General features: G+C 46.7%; 1 protein-coding gene and 1 long non-coding RNA gene across 9 annotated transcripts in view; one reads left to right on the forward strand and one right to left on the reverse strand.

The window, feature by feature from the left end:
* The window catches only part of LOC140418390 (uncharacterized), a 55,752-nt gene that overhangs the window by 24,926 nt on the left and 10,141 nt on the right, over positions 1 to 20,685 (forward strand). For 3 of the 7 annotated variants that reach the window (XR_011944990.1, XM_072501865.1, XM_072501866.1), the window contains one exon: positions 6,094 to 6,201. The exons of 1 other annotated variant lie outside the window; for it this stretch is intronic. The gene's annotated coding sequence lies outside the window, so the exon portion shown is untranslated. The remainder of the gene's footprint in view (positions 1 to 6,093; positions 6,202 to 20,685) is intronic. 3 more of the 7 variants (XM_072501867.1, XM_072501869.1, XM_072501868.1) reach the window with 1 other exon arrangement.
* LOC140418400 (uncharacterized) lies at positions 916 to 15,596 on the reverse strand. Of its 2 annotated transcripts, none has more exons than XR_011945005.1 (3): positions 15,555 to 15,596; positions 11,484 to 11,599; positions 916 to 1,309 (listed from the first exon to the last, which is right to left on the reverse strand). It is a non-coding gene; the product is annotated as an uncharacterized lncRNA (long non-coding RNA). The 2 variants fall into 2 exon arrangements; XR_011945004.1 differs by lacking the exon at positions 15,555 to 15,596 and adding an exon at positions 12,557 to 14,450.

Genomic DNA, 20,685 nt, shown 5'->3' on the forward strand with positions numbered 1-20,685 from the left:
GTTGAGGAGATTTGATTTTTCTTTTGACACAGTGTTTGAAAATGGGTTTAAGGAATCAATCGTGACTGACGAATTTATCAAGGTTCACTGAGGAAGTGACAAGGGATGTCAATAAAGGGGAACCTGTAGATGTGCTTTATCTGAATTTCCAGAAGATATTTCCCAAGGTGCCACATCAAAGGTTATTGCACAAAATAAGAGCTCAGGGTGTGGGGGCAACACATCAGCATGGATAGAGGATTGGTTAGCTAACAGGAAGCAGCCAGTAGGTATAAATGGGTCATTTCTGGGTGGGTAAGATGGGACAAGTGGAATGTCACCAGGATCAGTGCTGGGCTCTCAACCATTTACAATCTGTATGAATGTGTTGGATGGTGAGATTGAACGTATGACTCAAATGCAGGCAGGGAAGTAATTTGTGAAGTGGATTGTATGTGTGGAGCAAACATTTCAACATTTGTTACTGAAATGTGGCAACAAGATGGAACAATCCACAAACAATTCAGGGGCTGATTTAAAGGAATAACTAGGCCGTACTTGCATTACTGTCTGTGCGGAGTCTGCACATTCTACCAGTGTCTGCGTGGATTTCCTCCGGGTGCTCCGGTTTCCTCCCACAATCCAAAGATGTGCAGGTTAGGTTGATTGGCCATGATAAATACCCTTAGTGTCCAAAACAAAAAGGCTGGGTAGGGTTACGGGATAGGGTGGAGATGTGTGCTTAGGTAGGGTGCTCTTTCTAAGGGCAGTGCTGACTCGATGGGTCGAATGGCCACCTTCTGCACTGTAAATTCTATGGAGGGAATGTCACCATGGGAACAAAAAGTCCCTGGTTTCAGTTGGTGATTGGGGAGAAGGGTTAGGACAGGTGAGGGAGAAGGTTAATACTGTCATCATTCAGAACAACACAGACTATAAAGGAACAACTGAGGAACTTCTCTGTCCAATTTAATATTCACATAATATATTCAGAGACAGAATGACAGGAACTTGCAATCAGTTTGCAGATAACTCCGATATTTTCCATTCTTAAATATTTTGTCTTGAAAGATACCAAATGGGATGAAGCCAAATCTTTAAAAGGCAAATTCTTTGGTTCAAATCGCCACTGTGCTGTCAGTGGAAAGGGTTAACTTCTCTGCTCTCAAGGGTGTTGGAACAAACGTGCTCAAATGTGCACAACTGTGTTGACTTTACGTAACACCATTTTAAACTTTGTTTTCTCAATTCTTTTGGCAACTTGTTCTGCTTTGCCCAAATGTGTTTTCTCCTCTTTCTTCAGGCACTTTTCCAAATGACTCAAATAAAACTAAAGAAAAATAAAAGTAAAACAATCAGCTTTCACAGGTAACCAAAGCTTCAACCTTCTTAGACCAAAAAGACTTAAAGAGGGTGGAGCTTCCAAATGATTGTGAAACCCAATGCACAACGATAAGGCTGAAGTTTAACTTAAGAGAATCCAACTTTTCTCTGCCTTTTACAATTGTACAAATAAATTGCAATTCATACTTAAAGATTTACTTTCACTCAGTAATTATGATAAGAAGTCTTACAACATCAGGTTAAAGTCCAACAGGTTTGTTTCAAACACTAGCTTTCGGAGCGCAGCTCCTTCCTCAGGAAGAAGGAAGGAGCAGTGCTCCGAAAACTAGTGTTTGAAACAAACCTGTTGGACTTTAACCTGGTGTTGTAAGACTTCTTACAGTAATTATGATGTTACTTTTCTCAGCACAGACTCCTTAGATAAAATCTCAATTGTTCACTTCTCTTGTAGCTGGTGTGTGGAGAAGATCATGTTCACTGTAAACATGTCAGCACAGAAACCGCACTGTGCTTCTGGACACACTCAGTCTGCAAGTAGATGAATCTTGTAAACTTGACCCTCATGAAGGTCTTCCCAGTGATGCTAAGGAGTGAGACATCCCTGTAGTTGTTGCAATCTCCTCTGTCACTGCTGTTTTTATAGGTTATGATGATTTTAGCATCATACACATGGAATTGTTCCGACTTCCCAACAGAGGAGGTCATGAAGGTGTGACAGTCGATGGGATTTTGTGTTTGAGGAGTTCAGCTGGAATTCCATCCTTGCCGGGCACCTTTCTGCTTGCTCAGCAATCAATGGCCTTTTCCAGCTCAACCATGACAGGAAGCTGCAGGAGAGTCAGACAGCGACTGGGAGATGTCCGTCTGACGGAGCACAGCTGTCAGTCATGTTCAACCCAGCGGGACATCTGTTTACATCTGTCAGGATGTCACTCTCTGAGATTTCAGGGAACAACTTTGGTGATGGTCAGACCCAGAGCCCTCTTCTTCCCAGCACACAGAGATTTCTGTTATCTTTTTAATATAAATTTAGAGTAACCACTTATTTTTTTCCAATTAAAGGGGCAATTTAGCATAGCCAATCCACCTAACCAGCACATCTTTGGGTTGTGGGTGTGAGACCCATGCAGTCATGGAGAATGTGTAAACTCCACGCAGACAGTGACCTGGGGCCGGGATCGAACCCGGGTCCTCAGCGCCATAGGCGGCATTGCTAACCACTGAGCCACTGTGCAGCCCGAGATGTCCATTATCACAGGCCGTTTGGAGTTATTGACGTTGGCTGATCCAGTGTTTATTTGCACAATCTCTCCATGTTTTACACAACTGTCTTGACTACTTTCAAGTGATGCCTTGTTCTCGGTGTTGGGTTTATGTTGTACATCAGGTCGGCTTTGCTTTTTGCTTCAATGACAGATGTCATCTCTGCTGAGGGGCTCTCAAACCAATCTGTGTTGTGGGTTCCACCTTTACCTTCGAATCCTGTAGGATCGTTACAGTGCAGAAGGAGGCCATTTGGCCCATCGAGTCTGCAGCGACCCTCTGAAAGAGCACTCAACCTCGGCCCACTCCCCCGCTCTATCCCCTAACCCTGGCTGCTGCTGCTGTGTCAGAAATCATTGAACACAGTGACTTCCAAGTTTCATCAATATCAATGTTGATTGATGAAGTTTTTATTGATGTGCCTGTGAAATATTTCAGTTTAGTTTAATGCTCCTTGATAATGTAATTTCACAATGGACATGTTACTGTGAGGAATGTGTGAGTAACAATTGTCAGCAATGATTAATCAGCACTTTCTAATTGGAGATGTTAATCAGTGGAACCTTTCAAACTCTGAATTGTAGATTTTGTATCAAACGTCGTTTAGGATGATCCTGTTAAAGAGTTCTTAAATGAAGGAGAATATCAGACGGTGTGCTTTGAAAATGGGACATCGCAGCCTTGAAAATTAGTGACATCTTAAAATATTAAACTGCAGCCAGTTCTATGGTTTGTTCACATCAGCAGAATCAAACCAGATATGGTCAGACCATCAATGCTGGATGTGATTAACAGCAGCATAAACAGTAAAATCCAATCCCTGAACTCACTGGTCAACTTGCTGATGTCGCAGCTCATATTGTGACTGAGTGAATCCCTTCCCACAGCGTCGATGGTCGGTCTCGGCCCTTTGTGAATTTGTTGGTGTGCACTGAAGGTGGATGATTTCCTGAGTGTCTTTCCAATGAAACTACAGCTGAATAGCTTCTCCAAAGTGTAACTTCACTGGTGTCTGAGCAGACTGGATGATTGAGTGAATCCCTTCCTGCACACTGAGCAGGTAAACGGTCTCCCGGTGTGAACACGATTGTGTACACTGAGATTAGATAAAGACGTGAACCACTTTCCACAGGATATGGATATCTGAGGACTGAGTAAATGTGTTGGTGTAACATGAGTCTAGCTGACTGAGTAAATCCCTTCCCACACACCGAACAGGCGAACAGCCTCTTCTCAGCATGATATCGCTGGTGTAACATGAGGCCAGCTGATTGAGTAAATCCTTTCCCACACTCAGAGCAGGTGAATGGTCTCTCTCCTGTGTGAATACGCGGTGGGTTTCCAGCAGGCATCGATAATTGAATCCCTTCCCACAGTCCCCACATTTCCATGTCTTCATCATCCAGATGTCCTTGTATCTCTCCAGTTCGGACACCCAGTTGAAGCCTTGTCCATACAGAATACATGGATGTTTCCTCCTCCACACGAATGGTGCAGGCTGTGTATTTGGTTCAAGCACTTTGCGCAGTCAGTGTTCTGGAACTCAGATGTGCCTGTGTCTCTGTGCTTTCCCAATCACATTGCTGTTCGTACTGTTCTCCCACAGATAGAACAGACAAACATTTCTCAAATAGAACATAGAACATTTCTCCTTCACATTCAATGGCCGTTGATTAACAGCTACTCATGAAGCCATTAACTCCGCCAAATGCTGTTGTAATATTTGGTTGAGTTTCCAGTCTTTGAATTCTCCCCTTTTAATCCCCTGTAAAAGGAGTTTACAAAATCCATCGCTGTCAGTACAAAATAGACATTTAGAAAAGTCAATTCTAGTTTCGCTGGAATGTTTGTTCAATTCTTGTTCCCCCAAAGCTGTAAATCCCAGTCCCACACACTCTCCCTGTGCTGAAATCCAAATCCATCTCACCATTTCTTTCCTCCACTGGCAGTTTTCTCCCTCCCTCTCCTCTGCCTGGGTTCAGTTCTCCAGCTCCTGTCTGCAGACTGACAATAAAACCAATGGGTCTTTTTGGGGGATTGGGGCCTCCAGCGGGTGTTTGTAAATCCTCCCCACCCACCTGCCAGGGTTTCCTTCCTTGCCAGAGATCAGAGTCCTCATTGATTTGAGTGCAAAGTGAACACTCTTATTTCTTGTCCTCCTCCCCCATCCTCTGATGTGAACCATCCTCCAGTGTCTGAAGCAGGATGGTGCCCGTTAACCTGGGCCTGTTCCCAGGTTGCGTTTTGTACTTTAACCTGGTGTAAGACTTCTTACTGCGCTCACCCCAGTCCAACGGTGGCGTCTCCACATAATGATTGTGAAGGGTTTGCTCCAGCTCACAATGCCCGGGGAGTGATTGACGGCTGCTCCGGACCAATAATGCGAGGGCTCGGGACTGGCGGACCGAGTGGGAGCGGCTGGTCCTCCAACCAATCGCAGTGAATGAGGGGCGGGGCTGAGTCAGGATCTCCCTCATTGACTGAGAATCTGCATCATTCTGAGTTCTTCCCATTGGCCGCGGGTTCCACAACCTCATTTCTTGCCTGAGAGGTGTTGACCAATGGGAAGATTTGAGGACCGGATGGACTCGGTCCTCCAGCCAATCAGACTGCGGGCTGTGTGTGAATTACGACTGAGTTTACGATTGAAATGTCTTCCTGAGTCAAACCTCGGAGTAAAACACTTTGTTTCCACTTCAGCGAACTTTAAAAAAAAATTCCATTGCCCGTTCTACAGAACTGTTACAAAAAGCAACAACAAACGTTAACCCTGTTTCTCTCGCCACATGTGGCACAGTCGGTACCACTGCTGCCTCACAGCGTCAGTGACCAGTGTTGAATTCCGGCCTCGGATGACTGTGTGGAGTTTGTGCATTCGCCCCGTGTCTGTGGGGGTTCCCTCCGGGTGCTCCAGTTTTCTCCCATGTGCAGGTTTGGTGGATTGACTATGCTAAATTGCCCCTTAGTGTCCAAAGATGAGATGGGTTTACGGGGCTAGGGGAAGGGAAGTGCACCTGGGTGCGGTGCTCTTTTGTGGGGTAGGTGCAAACCCGATGGGCTGAATGGCCTCCTTCTGCACTGTAGGGATTCTCTGATGCTGTCAGACCCGCTGGGTTAATGTCGCATTTACTGTTTTCAATCTACATTATACACATTTTTAATCCACTAATTATATTTATTGAACCACTGTACCATCAACTACTCGGAGCAGTGTGTTGATGTTTCAGCTACTTTGTAGGATTTTCGCTCTCACAGTCTGATGGGTCTGTCTGGGGGTATTTCCCTGGTACTGTCCATGTGTTTGGGTGTTTGTGTATTTTAGGGAACATGTAGAACTTCCTTCGTTCTGCCCGTTGTCCCCTCAGATATTCCCATCTGTTTTTGGTTAATGTGTCTGGGGTCTGAGTTCTTCTAGTCTGTCTCCAATTCTCCTTCCTGTCTCGGGCATATGGGTCAAGGTAGCTTGGTGTTGTGATTCGTGTTGTTTACTTGTCTGTCTGTCTCCAGCAGGTATTGTTGTCTCTCGATAATGATTGTGCTGATACCCTTATCTTCTGGTCTGATGAACATATCCGTGTTGGATCCAAGCTCCCGGATTGTCTGTCTTCTCTCCGGGTAAGATTCTGTCTCTTGTATTTCACTGTGACAGGGCAGAGACCCGATTGAAGGGATTCAAACATGGGAGTTCTGGGAAAGATGGGCAAGGATTTGGGAGGTGACAACATGTTCAAAGAGTTTGGAGAGGAGAGGGAGGTTGAAGATGGGGCAGTAATTTGTAAGGATGGCAGGGTCAAGGGTTTGTTTTATTGAGGGGGTGATGATGGCAGATTTGAAGGACAGAGGGACAGTAGCTGAAGAGAGAGAAATGTTGACAATATCCATGGACACAGGGTAGTTGGCTGATCAGTAGCTCAGTGGGAATAGCGTCGATGGAGCAGGAGCTGGGTCTCATGGACAACAGAAGAACATAAGAATTAGGAACAGGAGTAGGCCATCTGGCCCCTCGAGCCTGCTCCGCCATTTAATGAGATCATGGCTGATCTTTGTGGACTCAGCTCCACTCTCCGGCCCATACACCATATCCCCGAATCCCTTTATTCTTTAGAAAGGCATCTATCTTTTTCTTTAAAATGTTTAAAGAAGGAGCCTCAACTGCTTCACTGGGCAAGGAATTCCAGAGATTCACAACCCTTTGGGTGAAGAAGTTCCTTCTACACTCCGACCTAAATCTACCTCCCCTTAGTTTGAGGCTATGCCCCCTAGTTCTGCTTTCCCCGACCAGAGGAAACAACCTGCCCGCATCTATCCTATCTATTCCCTTCAGAATTTTATATGTCTCAATAAGATCCCCCTGCATCCTTCTAAACTCCAATGAGTACAGTCCCAGTCTACTCAACCTCTCGTCATAATCTAATCCCCTCAACTCTGGGATCAACCTAGTGAATCTCCTCTGCAATCCCTCCAGTGCCAATATGTCCTTTCTCAGGTAAGGAGACCAAAACTGAACACAATACTCCAGATGTGGCCTCACCAACACCTTATACAATTGCAGCATAACCTCACTAGTCTTGAACTCCATCCCTCTAGCAATGAAAGACAAAACTCGATTAGCCTTCTTAATCACCTGTTGCACCTGCACACCAACTTTTTGCGACTCGTGCACCAGCACACCCAGGTCCCTCTGCACAGCAGCATGTTTTAACATCTTACCGTTTAAATAATAATCCATTCTTCTGTTATTCCTCCCAAAATGGATAGCCTCACACTTGGCAACATTGAATTCCATCTGCCAGACCCTAGCCCATTCACCTAACCTATCGAAATCCTTCTGCAGACTTCCGGTATCCTCTGCCCTTTTTGCTTTACCACTCATCTTAGTGTCGTCTGCAAACTTTGACACATTGCCCTTGGTCCCCAACTCCAAATCATCTATGTAAATTGTGAACAACTGCGGGCCCAACACTGATCCTTGAGGGACCCCACTAGTTACAGGTTGCCAACCAGAGAAACACCCATTTATTCCCACTCTCTGCTTTCTGTTAGTTAACCAACAAGATGAGCTCTGAGAGGGCATGAGGGGAGATGGGAGAGAAACTAGAGAAAGATGTGGGTTCAAGCTCGGGAAAGGATGAAATTTAGAGACAGTTTGGTCCGGTGGGCTCGTGGAAGGGAGGGAAGCAGCAGAGGCAGCTGATCGGATTTACTCAATCTCTGTCACAAAGAAGCTCCACAAGCTCCTCACACTTCTTGTTGGAGGTGAGGATGGAAGAGACAGGGGAGAGCGAGAGTACTTCAAAAGGAACTAACTTGTGTCAAAGATATTGAAATGTTTCAAGACTGCGTATTTAACACAAATCTAATTTATTTGACTTTTAGCAAATATATTAGCCCCTGTAAATGGGCTGGAGTTTGTTATCAGCAGAAAGAGACCCAAATGAACATGGTTCAGTCCTGAATGTGAGGAACAGTAAAATCCAATCACTGTGGTTACTTGTGGCCTCGTTGGTGTCTCAGCAGGTGGGATGACTGAGTGAATCCCTTCCCACAGAGGGAGCAGGTGAATGGCCTCTCCCCAGTGTGCATTCGCTGGTGCTTCAGCAGGTTGGATGACTGAGTAAATGCCTTCCCACACTTGGAGCAGGTGAATGGTCTCTCCTCACTGTGACTGCGTCGATGAGTTTCCAGCTGGGATGGGGAAGTGAATCCTTTCCCACAGTCCGCACATTTCCACGGTTTCTCCTCAGTGTGACTGCATTTGTGTCTCGTGAGGTCTGATGATCGACTGAATCCTCGTCCACACACACAACACGTGTACGGTTTCTCCCCACTGTGACCAATGCTTTTTTCGTCCATGATCAATGATATTCAGCAACGATAAATTGAGGACTCTGTCAGATCCTGATGTGACGCTTGGTTTGCGTTTCCGGACTTTGAAGCCTCCCCTTCGAACACCTTGTAAAACTGATTGAAAACAGAAAATAGGGAGTGAGAGAGAACCCACAAAAACACAAAGGCAGATTGTGAAATTGAGCTGAATGAATCTGGTCATTTGTGGGGAAAAAGTGACCGTGAAAACTGCTGGATTGTCATAAAAACCCAACTGTCCTCTTTGGGAGGAGAGAGAAAGAGGTGAAGAGGGATTTTGTACATCTACAAGACATACTAAGAGAGTAGTTGGCAAAGCAACTTCGATCTTGAGCTTCATAAACAGTAACATTGATACCAAAACTATACTTCTGGTGGCACAGTGGTTAGCACTGCTGCCTCACAGCGCCAGGGACCCGGGTTCAATTCCGGCCTTGGCGACTGTCTGTGTGGAGTTTGCACTTTCTCCCAGTGTCTGCGTGGGTTTCCACCCGGTGCTCAGGTTTCCTCCAACAGTCCAAAGAAGGGCACCTTAGGTGGACTGGCCTTGATAAATTGCCCCTTAGTGTCCAGGAATGTGCAGGTTAGGTGGGGCTATGGGGTTACAGGGACAGGGTAGGTGTGTGGGCCTAGGCAGGGTGCCCTTTCAGAGAATCACTGCAGACTCGATGGGCCGAATGGCCTCCTTCTGCTCTGCAGGAATTCTATGGTTCTAATTCTATTCTATGAATCTTTATAAAACTCTGGTCACCACTCTTCAGGAAGAATGTGAAGGTTCTTGGAGAAGGTGCAGAGGAGATTTACCAGAATGGTTCCAGCAAAGGAGGTTGAGGGGAGATTTGATTCAGGGACACAAGATTATGCCAGATTTCCATCGGGTGGACAAAGAAACTCTGTTTCCATTCACTGATCGTACAAGCAGTCGGGACACAGATTTAAAGCTTTGGGTAAAACCTGGATTGAACAATACAAGATCCTGAGGGGTTTTGACAGGGTGGATGTGGAGAGGATGTTTCCTCTTGTGGGAGAATCTGGAACAAGGGGGTCACTGTTGCAAAGTGAGGGGTCACCCATTTCAGATGGGGATAAGGATTTTGTTTTCTCTTGAGGGTTGCAAGACTGGGGGTGGCACAGTGCTTAGCACAGCTGCCTCATGTCGCCAAGGACCCGGGTTCGATCCCGGCCCCGGGTCACTGTCTGTGTGGAGTTTGCACACACCCACAAATCCAAATTAATGGCAGCACGGTAGCATTGTGGATAGCACAATTGCTTCACAGCTCCAGGGTCCCAGGTTCGATTCCGGCTTGCGTCACTGTCTGTGTGGAGTCAGCACATCCTCCCCGTGTGTGCGTGGGTTTCCTCCGGGTGCTCTGGTTTCCTCCCACAGTCCAAAGATGTGCAGGTTAGGTGGATTGGCCATGATAAATTGCCCTTGGTGTCCAAAATTGCCCTTAGTGTTGGGTTGGGTTATGGGGATAGGGTGGAGGTGTTGATCTTGGGTAGGGTGCTTTTTCCAAGAGCCGGTGCAGACTTGATGGGCCAAATGGCCTCCTTCTGCACTGTAAATTCTATGATCTATCAAAGATGTGCAGGGTAGGTAGATTGGCCACGCTAAAATTGCCCCTTAATTGCAAAAAATGAATTGGGCTCTCTAAATTTATGTTAAAAAAAACAGGGCGAGAGAGTAGATTCAGTAAGGATGTTCCCAATAGTGCGTGTGTCCAGAAATAGGGGTCACAGTCTGAGGATACGGGGTAGACCATTTTGGATAGAGATGAGGAGAAATGTCTTCACCCAGAGAGTGGTGAGCCTGTGGAATTCGTCGCCACAGGAACTAATTAAGGCCAAAACATTGCATGTTTTCAAGAAGTAGTTAGATACAGCACTGAGGGTGAAGGGGACCAAAGGATATGGGGGGAAAGCAGGATTAGGCTATTGAGCCTAATCAGCTCTGGTCGTAATGAATGGTGGGGCAGGCTCGAAGGGCCAAATGGTCTCCTCCTGCTCCTATTTTCTACGTTGCTCCGTATCTCTGCATGTAAATGGTCCAGGAGGTATGAGGAAGAATGTTTTTACACAGCCAGTGGCAATGACCTTAAACTTTCTGCCGATGACGGAGTTTGGAAATAGACACAATGAATGATTTTTTTTTTTAATTGGATAGAAACCTGAGAGAAATAAAGCTGTGAGGATACAGAGACAGAGCAGGAGAATGACTCTGACTGGATTGCTCCAGATAATAATAATAATATTTATTGGTGTCACAAGTAGGCTTACATTAACACTGCAATGAAATTACTGTGAAAATCCCCATCTCGTCACACTCCGGCTCCTGTTCGGGTGCACTGAGAATTCAGAATGTCCAATTCACCTAACAAGCACGTCTTTCGGGGCTTGTGGGAGGAAATCGGAGCACCCGGAGGAAACCCACAACAGACACGAGGAGAACGTGCAGACAGTGACCCAAGCCGGGAATCAAACCCGGGTCCCTGGCGCTGTGAAGCAACAGTGCTAACCACCGTGCCGACTAGAGAGCTAGCATGGACTCAATGGACCGAATGCCCTTCTCTGCCCTTTTTTTTATTTTTTAAAGTAAATTTAGAGTACCCAATTCATTTTTTCCAATTAAGGGGCAATTTGGCGTGGTCAATCCACCTAGCCTGCACATCTTCAGGTTGTGAGGGCGAAACCGACGCAAACATGGGGAGAATCTGCAAATTCCACACGGACAGTGACCCAGAGCCGGGCTCGGCCCTGTGAGGCAGCAGTGCTAACCACTGACGTGCTGCCAGCTGACTGAATTTTTTGTCTAATCTCGCCTTGTAATTTAACCCCGGGGGGTTCAGATATCACTCGGGTAAATCTGTGCTACACTCCCTCCGAGGCCACTCTATCCTTCCTCAGGTTTGTTGTCCAGAACTGAACACAATTCTCCAGGTTTGGTCTAACCAGGGTTTGTGAATCTCGGGGCTTTCCCAGTCACACTGAGACCTGAAATCTTCACTCACAGACAGAACAGACACACCTTTTACCTTCCACACCCAGATGCTGCTGATATTCAGGTACTAATGAATCGAGTGATTCTGTCAGATCGCGATGTAACGTTTGGTTTGTGTTTCCCGTCTGTTAAACCTCCACTTCCAGTATCCTGTAAATTTACAGAAACCTCACTGTCAGTTTAGGATCGAAATTCACAACATTCTCTCCTCACCAACTTTGATTAAATGTATTCCTGGAGGTTTAATTACATGACCTGCCCCCCCATCCTCCAGCCATTAATCGGTCAACACATCCATCCTTGTGACACTCTGCCTTCCTCGGCCAATTGGGAAGCAAAAGGACTCATTACCTTACAGGACAGTGTTTGACTAGGGCAGCATGGTGGTGCAGTGGTTAGCACTGCTGTCTCACGGCACCGAGATCACAGGTTCGATCCCGGCTCTCGGTCACTGTCTGTGTGGAGTTGGCACATTCTCCCCGTGTTTGCGTGGGTTTCACCCCCACAACCCAAAGATGTGCAGGGTAGGTGGATTGGCCACGCTAAATTGCCCCTTAATTGGAAAAAATGAATTGGGCACTCTTAATTTATTTTTAAAAAGGACAGTGATTGACTGTAAGTCAATCAACCTTCATCCCATTTTCAATATTTTTATATCCACTGAAGAGAAATGTTCAAAAATCTTTTTTACTGTCCGAATGATTTTCCAGAGACCCAAAATTAATATTTTTACTGTCCTAATCATGTTCCAGAGTCACAAAAATATTTTTGACTGTCCCAATGATTTTCCAGACACCCAGACATGAATCTCACCAAGGCAGAAGGTAAAATTTTAATTCATTGAAAGTTTACTGATGACCATGAAACGATTGTCGATTGTTGCAAAGACCCATCTGGTTCACTCCTGTCCTTCAGTGAAGGAAATCTTCTATCCTTACCTGGTCTGGCCTACGTGTGATTCCAGATCCACAGTCAGCTGGTTGTCTCTTAAAATGCTGTCTGAGATGCCCTCAGTTCAAGGGCAATTAGTGCTGGGCAGTGAATGCTGGCCCAGCCAGCGACACCCACATCCCGTGAATGAATAGAAAAGAAAACTGCCGTCCTTACCTGGTCTGGCCGACACGATTCCAAACCACAGCAATGTGGTTGACTCTTTAAATGCCCTCCGAGATGGCCGAGCAAGCCACTCAGTTCTCGGGAAATTAGGGATGTGCAATAAATGTTGGCCCAGCCAGTGACTCCCACAAATGATTAAAATAAAATCCTGGAGACTCCAGTCAGTCAATCCGGAAGATTTGGCATCTGGTGCAGGCTCGCAGCGCATAATAATAATAATCACTTATTGTCACAAGTAAGCTTCAATGAAGTTCCTGTGAAAAGCCCCTAGTCGCCACATTCCGGCACGTGTTCGGAGAGGCTGGAACGGGCATTGAACCCACGCTGCTGGTCTTGTTCTGCATTACAAGCCAACTGTCTTAGCCCACTGTGCTAAGCCAGCCACTTCCCTGCGGCGCATTGTCCTCTGTAAAGATGGCGTCCGGTAACCCGGGCCTGTCACCGCTCAGCTCTCACTCTGTTCGGTGCTGTTTAAGACGGGACCGTTAACATTTTCCTCGGGAGTTGAAGCCTCCACGGGGTATTTATGAAGCCTCCCGGCTCACTCCGCAGCTTCTATCACTCCCCGGCCACCCACCGGCTCCAATCCTGAAAGTCGCTCGATTGTTTCTTTCCCGCTCCTCGCATCGTCAGCGACAATCTGAACTGGGCCTGCACTGCACACAGCCCGAACAGCGCATGTGCGAGGAGCTTCTGTCATGTGGATAGAGCACATTCTCAGCTGCTACTCATGTTGGGTAATAAACCCACCATTGAAATGGATATTTTTGATATAAATTATGCTTTGCAAACTGACTATGCTTACACACAAAGGTCGATAACTCCAGGTCCTGATAACCCGAATGGTGCTGTCAGAATTCAATATGAGGATTGGTTTTGAGTTTCCCGTCTTCGAATCCCTTTCTAAGCCCCTGTGAAAGAAGTTTACAAAGGCATCACTGTCAGTCCAGTCATGAAATTCAGGAAAGGCAAACTTTCTCCTGGTTTGAGTTTGCTGTGTGTAAATCCTCCCCTACAAATCCCCTGTAAAAGGAGTTTCCAAAATTAATCACGGTCAGTCCAGGATAGAAATTCACAACATTGTCCCCTCCTGCTCCCTGGTCCAGGATGACCGCTCATGCCCCCCGCTGCACACTGACCCTCTTGTCATCAGCAGTGATTTGAGGGTGGTGTCTACTCATGGTTGTGAGTTTCTACCTGGGTCTTCATGTGGCTGAACAGAGCCGCAGAGCTTTGGACACATGGGGCAGGATGACTAATAAGACAGTGAAATCCAGAGACCAGGATTGTCTTCCTTTTCTTTCCATCTCCGCCACCACTTTGCCTCATCAATAAGACATTGGGACTCAAAGACTAATCCAGTTTGATGGACAAGTTGTCTCCATTCTGAACAATGGGGAACAAGCTCCTCCCACTCATTGTAACATCGCCCCCGACAAAGAGACAAATGCGCATGCGCCCTGATGCACATTAAACAACGTACGAAGTCTGACAACACCAGGTTAAAGTCCAACAGGTTTGTTTCGATGTCACTAGCTTTCGGAGCGCTGCTCCTTCCTCAGGTGAATGAAGAGGTCTGTTCCAGAAACACATATATACACAAATTCAAAGATGCCAAACAATGCTAGGAATGCGAGCATTAGCAGGTGATTAAATCTTTACAGATCCAGAGATGGGGTAACCCCAGGTTAAAGCGGTGTGAATTGTATCAAGCCAGGACAGTTGGTAGGAGTTCGCAGGCCAGATGGTGGGGGATGAATGTAATGTGACATGAATCCCAGGTCCCGGTTGAGGCCGCACTCATGTGTGCGGAACTTGGCTATAAGTTTCTGCTCGGCGATTCTGCGTTGTCGCGGGTCCTGAAGGCCGCCTTGGAGAACGCTTACCCGGAGATCAGAGGCTGAATGCCCTTGACTGCTGAAGTGTTCCCCGACTGGAAGGGAACATTCCTGCCTGGTGATTGTTGCGCGATGTCCATTCATTCGTTGTCGCAGCGTCTGCATGGTCTCGCCAATGTACCACGCTTCGGGACATCCTTTCCTGCAACGTATGAGGTAGACAACGTTGGCCGAGTCGCACGAGTATGTATCGCGTACCTGGTGGGTGGTGTTCTCACGTGTAATAGTGGTATCCATGTCGATGATCTGGCACGTCTTGCAGAGATTGCCATGACAGGGTTGTGTGGTGTCGTGGTCACTGTTCTGAAGACTGGGTAGTTTGCTGCACACAATGGTTCGTTTGAGGTTGCGCGGTTGTTTGAAGGCAAGTAGTGGGGGTGTGGGGATGACCTTGGCAAGATGTTCATCGTCATCAATGACGTGTTGAAGGCTGTGAAGAAGATGACGTAGTTTCTCCGCTCCGGGGAAGTACTGGACGACGAAGGGTATTCTGTCGGTTGTGTCCCATATTTGTCTTCTGAGGAGGTCGGTCCGGTTTTTCGCTGTGGCGCGTTGGAACTGTCGATCGATGAGTCGAGTGCCATATCCCGTTCGTACGAGGGCATCTTTCAACGTCTGTAGATGTCTGTTACGCTCCTCCTCGTCTGAGCAGATCCTGTGTACACGGAGCGCTTGTCCATAGGGGATGGCTTCTTTAATGTGTTTAGGGTGGAAGCTGGAGAAGTGGAGCATCATGAGGTTATCCGTGGGTTTGCGGTAAAGCGAAGTGCTGAGGTGACCGTCCTTGATGGAGACGAGTGTGTCCAAGAATGCAACTGATTTTGGAGAGTAGTCCATGGTGAGTCTGATGGTTGGATGGAACTTATTAATGTCATCGTGTAGTCGTTTCAGTGATTCTTCGCCGTGGGTCCACATTAAACAAAGCTGGCGGCCATTAACCCGAGCCAAACATGAGGAGCTGCAGCCCCGCTTGGTGCAAATGGGGTCCCAGAAACTTTTTCCCGAAGATTGCAGCTTGCAACAGCTTTACACAACGTTTCTGCCCACCCCCGAGATCTCTCGCTCCCTCCATATTGTTAAACGCCTCGCACCAATTTCGGATTTAAGGAGGCGCTCTTCTCCTTCGCCATGACCCACACTGCGCATGCTTCAATCACAGCCCCGCCCCTCATTCACTCCGATTGGTTGGAGGACCTGCCGCTCCCGGTCGGTCCTCCAGTCCTGCACCTCCTCCTCCTATTGGTCTGGAGCCGCCCTCAATCACCTGGCATTGTGATGGTTCCAGATGGTGAGAGCGGCCACAGGCTCAGGCTGACTCGCTGATTGTCCAATAATAACAGTGAGAGTCTCAGTGGGACAATCAGACAATAATAGTGGAGATGGGGCCCAGAGGATAAACAGCAAAGGATTCACTCACTTTGAGAGTAACAAACACAGTGTCTGTTCCAATAATAAGAATCAGGCTGCAATGTGTGAGTGAACACATCATTGGATCCAATGTAGAATCATAGAATCTCCTCAGTACAGAAGGAGGCCATTCGTCCCATTGAGTCTGCAGCAACCCTCTGGAAGAGCATCCTACCTTGGCGAATTCCCCACCCTATCCCCACAACCCCTCCCAGTGACAATTTAACACAGTCAATCCATCTGACCTGCACATCTGTGGACTGTCGGAGGAAACCAGAGCATCCGGAGGAAATCTGCGCAGACACAAAGAATGTACAAACTCCACACAGACAGTGACCCAAGGTCAGAATGAATCATAGAATCTACAGTGCAGAAGGAGACCATTCGGCCCATCGAGTCTGCACCGGCATTACCTGATCTGGCCAACTCACTGGAATGTGGTTAATTCTGAATTGCACTCTGAAATTTCGTAGTAAGCCATTCAGTTTAAGGGCAATTAGGAATGGACAACCAAGCTGGTCTTGCCCGTGACACTCACATCCCATAAAGAATAGAGAAAATCAAAGGGCTGTTTCCAGTGCCGGTTTCCAAGGAATCAGTACTGGCCCTTCACTCCTGGTTACATCATTGATTTGAGAGTAAATGTGGGAACATGAACAAGAAGTTTACCTGTGACACAAAAATGATTAAACACTTGATAGTTAGGAAGAAAGCTGTAGGGAAAACAAGGCAAAGGATTACATGATAAATGGCAGGACAGGACTAGTTAGGCCAGAGCTAGTTTCCTGTACACAGGAAGATTGCACTAGAGAAAGTACAGAGGGGATTTAACAACATCAGCCAGAAATTAACAATGTTTGCTCTGAGGAACGTTTGGATAAACTGGGACTGTTTTCTTTGGAACAGAAAAGACTGAGGAGAGACCAAAATTAAATTATGAAAAGCAGCCTGGCTGGCTCAGTCGGCAGAGCAAGGGAGTCTTAATCCCAGGGCCGTGAGTTCAAGACCCACGTTGGGCGCTTCAGCTTCTTTAATCTGAGAACAGTGAGCTGAACTGTTTTATGGGTGGCACAGTGGTTACCACTGTTGCTTCACAGCACCAGGGTCCCGGGGTTCAATTCCCACTTAGGACACTGTCTGTGCGGAGTCTGCACGTTCTCCAGTGTCTGTATGGGTTTCCTCCCACAAGTCTCGAAAGACGTGCTTGTTAGGTGAATTGGACATTCTGAATTCTCACTTTGCATACCCGAATAGATGCCAGAGTGTTACTACCAGGGGATTTTCACAGTAACTTCATTACAGTGTTAATGTAACCCTACTTGTGACAATAATAAAGATTATTCTAAAGGTATAACATTCTGGGGGATCATGGTGGCACAGTGGTTGTGTGCCTGCGTGCTGGGGACCCGGGTTCGATCCTGGCCCCGGGTCACAGTCTGTAAGGGATTTGCACATTCTCCCATTGTCTGTGTGGGTAGGTGGCTTGGCCAAATTAAATTGCCCCTTGATTGGAAAAAAATAGAAATTTACATTTTTTTTAAATTCTGAGGAATCTAAATAGATTGGATAGGAAGGTCCTATTCCCTTTGGTTGAGGGATACATATAAAAGGGGGCAGAGATTTAGGGGGGGACGAGGAGGTTTAGAGGGCGGTGAAGATCTGTGGCATGCTGCTGAAATGATGGCAGAAACCCTCATAACATTTAAAAAGTATTTAGATATCTCAATTGATGTAACTTAAAAAGCTACAGACCACAATCTGGAAATTGAGATTAGGCTCAATACTTACTTTGTAGCCACGATGAGCTGAATGAAATGCAACACAAACAACAAACTTTAATAAAATCTGTGATAGTAACTCTCACCACTAAGAAGATCAGCAGTTTGCTAAGTTTAGCGGCCAAGTATGCTAATGTGGTAATTTTAAAATTTACCTGCACACATAAGAGTACAACAGCAAATTATTTAACTTCCCCAATGTGATCGGTGTAATTAGTCTCAAATTTAACCCGGAATGGTCATTTAAATTTTCCCAGTCACTCTAATATCTGAAATCTTTATCCACGGACAGAACAGACAAACCATTTTACGTCCCAATGATATTCAGGTCCTGATGAATCGAGTAAGCCTGCCAGATGATGATGTGATGTTTGGATTGAAGTTCCCGTTAGTAAATCCTCCTCTTTCTAAAGGAATTTCCAAAGGAATTTCACTCTCAGTCCAGGAGAGAAATTCACAAGATTTTCTCTTCCGGGTCCTGGAGGCAGCGCATGCGCCCTGCTGCACCTGAGAAAGATGACGGCCGCGCATGCGCCCTGCGGCATATCGCCCCCGAATCAGATGACAGCCGTTAACAGGGGCCGATCAGAGAGAAAAGCGCCGATGCGGCCGCCCCATTCCGTACAGACACCGAACTGTGTCAAAAGTGCCTGAACCAATTTATCAGCCTGAGTAACGTAATGGAATAATGGCGGATAAGACTACCCGGAATGCGGGGGCCGATGAATACGCCCTATCTCCGTACTCGCATTCCAAGCATTGTTTGGCATCTTTGAATTTGTCTATATATGTGTTTCTGGAACAGACCTCTTCATTCACCTGAGGAAGGAGCAGCGCTCCGAAAGCTAGTGACATCGAAACAAACCTGTTGGACTTTAACCTGGTGTTGTAAGACTTCGTACTGTGCTCACCCCAGTCCAACGCCGGCATCTCCACATCAGCCCTATCTCCATCACAGTAGCCAGAACGCGCAGGCGTCAGAATGTCCCGCCCCCGGAAGTAGCCTCTCTGTGCGGAGCATGCGGGGTGCTGCTCCGGGCAGAGCGCAGCTGCAGTGAGAGTGAGTGCGGCTCCCACAGGCTGAATGAGAGTCGCCGCAGGCAGGAGCTGGAGAACTGAAACCAGGCAGAGGAGAGGGAGCGAGAAAACTGGGAGTGGAGGAAAGAAATGGTGCAGACGGTGAGATGGGTTTGCATTTCAGCCCAGGGAGGAGGGAGAGTGTGTGGGACTGGGATTGACAGCTTTGGGGGAACAAGAGAGGAAAAAATAGTCCAGAGAAACTAGAATTGTCTGTTCAGAATTTCTATCCTGGACTGACAGTGATGGCTTTTGTAAACTCCTTTTACAGGATATTGGAAGTGAAGGATTGGCCGACAGAAAACTCAAACCAAACATCACATCGAAATCTGACAGTCACTCGATTCATCAGGAGCTGAATATCATCAGTCTTTGAATTTGGAAGGAGAAATATTTGTCTGTTCAGTTTCAGCGGTGCGACTGCAAAAGCACCGAGATATAGGAGAATACTGAGATTCAGGCTACTAGACTAGAAGGGCTTGAGGTTCATAAGGAGGAGGTGTTAGCAATTCTGGAAAGTGTGAAAATAGATAAGTCCCCTGGGCCGGATGGGATTTATCCTAGGATTCTCTGGGAAGCTAGGGAGGAGATTGCTGAGCCTTTGGCTTTGATCTTTAAGTCATCTTTGTCTACAGGAATAGTGCCAGAAGACTGGAGGATAGCAAATGTTGTCCCCTTGTTCAAGAAGGGGAGTAGAGACAACCCCGGTAACTATAGACCAGTGAGCCTTACTTCTGTTGTGGGCAAAATCTTGGAAAGGTTTATAAGAGATAGGATGTATAATCACCTGGAAAGGAATAATTTGATTAGAGATAGTCAACACGGTTTTGTGAAGGGTAGGTCGTGCCTCACAAACCTTATTGAGTTCTTTGAGAAGGTGACCAAACAAGTGGATGAGGGTAAAGCAGTTGATGTGGTGTATATGGATTTCAGTAAAGTGTTTGATAAGGTTCCCCACTGTAGGCTACTGCAGTAAATACGGAGGCATGGGATTCAGGGTGATTTAGCAGTTTGGATCAGAAATTGGCTAGCTGGAAGAAGACAAAGGGTGGTGGTTGATGGGAAATGTTCAGACTGGAGTCCAGTTACTAGTGGTGTACCACAAGGATCTGTTTTTGGGGCCACTGCTGTTTGTCATTTTTATAAATGACCTGGAGGAGGGCGTAGAAGGATGGGTGAGTAAATTTGCAGATGACACTAAAGTTGGTGGAGTTGTGGACAGTGCGGAAGGATGTTACAAGTTACAGAGGGACATAGATAAGCTGCAGCGCTGGGCTGAGAGGTGGAAAATGGAGTTTAATGCAGAAAAGTGTGAGGTGATTCATTTTGGAAGGAATAACAGGAAGACGGAGTACTGGGCTAATGGTAAGATTCTTGGCAGTGTGGATGAGCAGAGACATCTCGGTGTCCATGTACATAGATCCCTGAAAGTTGCCACCCAGGTTGAGAGGGTTGTTAAGAAGGCGTGTGGTGTGTTAGCTTTTATTGGTAGAGGGATTGAGTTTCGGAGCCATGGCGTCATGTTGCAGCTGTACAAAACTCTGGTGCGGCCACATTTGGAGTATTGCGTGCAATTCTGGTTGCCGCATTATAGGAAGGATGTGGAAGCATTGGAAAGGGTGCAGAGGAGATCTACCAGAAAGTTGCCTGGTATGGAGGGAAGATCTTACGAGGAAAGGCTGAGGGCCTTGAGGCTGTTTTCGTTAAAGAGAAGAAGGTTAAGAGGTGACTTAATTGAGGCATACAAGATGATCAGAGGATTGGATAGGGTGGACAGTGAGAGCCTTTTTCCTCGGACGGTGATGTCTAGCATGATGGGACATACCTTTAAATTGAGGGGAGATAGATGTCGGACAGATGTCAGAGGTAGGATCTTTACTCAGAGAGTAGTAAGGGCGTGGAATGCCCTACCTGCAACAGTAGTGGACTCGCCAACACGAAGGACAGTCAAATGGTCATT

The sequence above is a fragment of the Scyliorhinus torazame genome, chromosome 5 (assembly GCF_047496885.1).
Source record: "Scyliorhinus torazame isolate Kashiwa2021f chromosome 5, sScyTor2.1, whole genome shotgun sequence".
Classification (NCBI taxonomy): domain Eukaryota; kingdom Metazoa; phylum Chordata; class Chondrichthyes; order Carcharhiniformes; family Scyliorhinidae; genus Scyliorhinus; species Scyliorhinus torazame.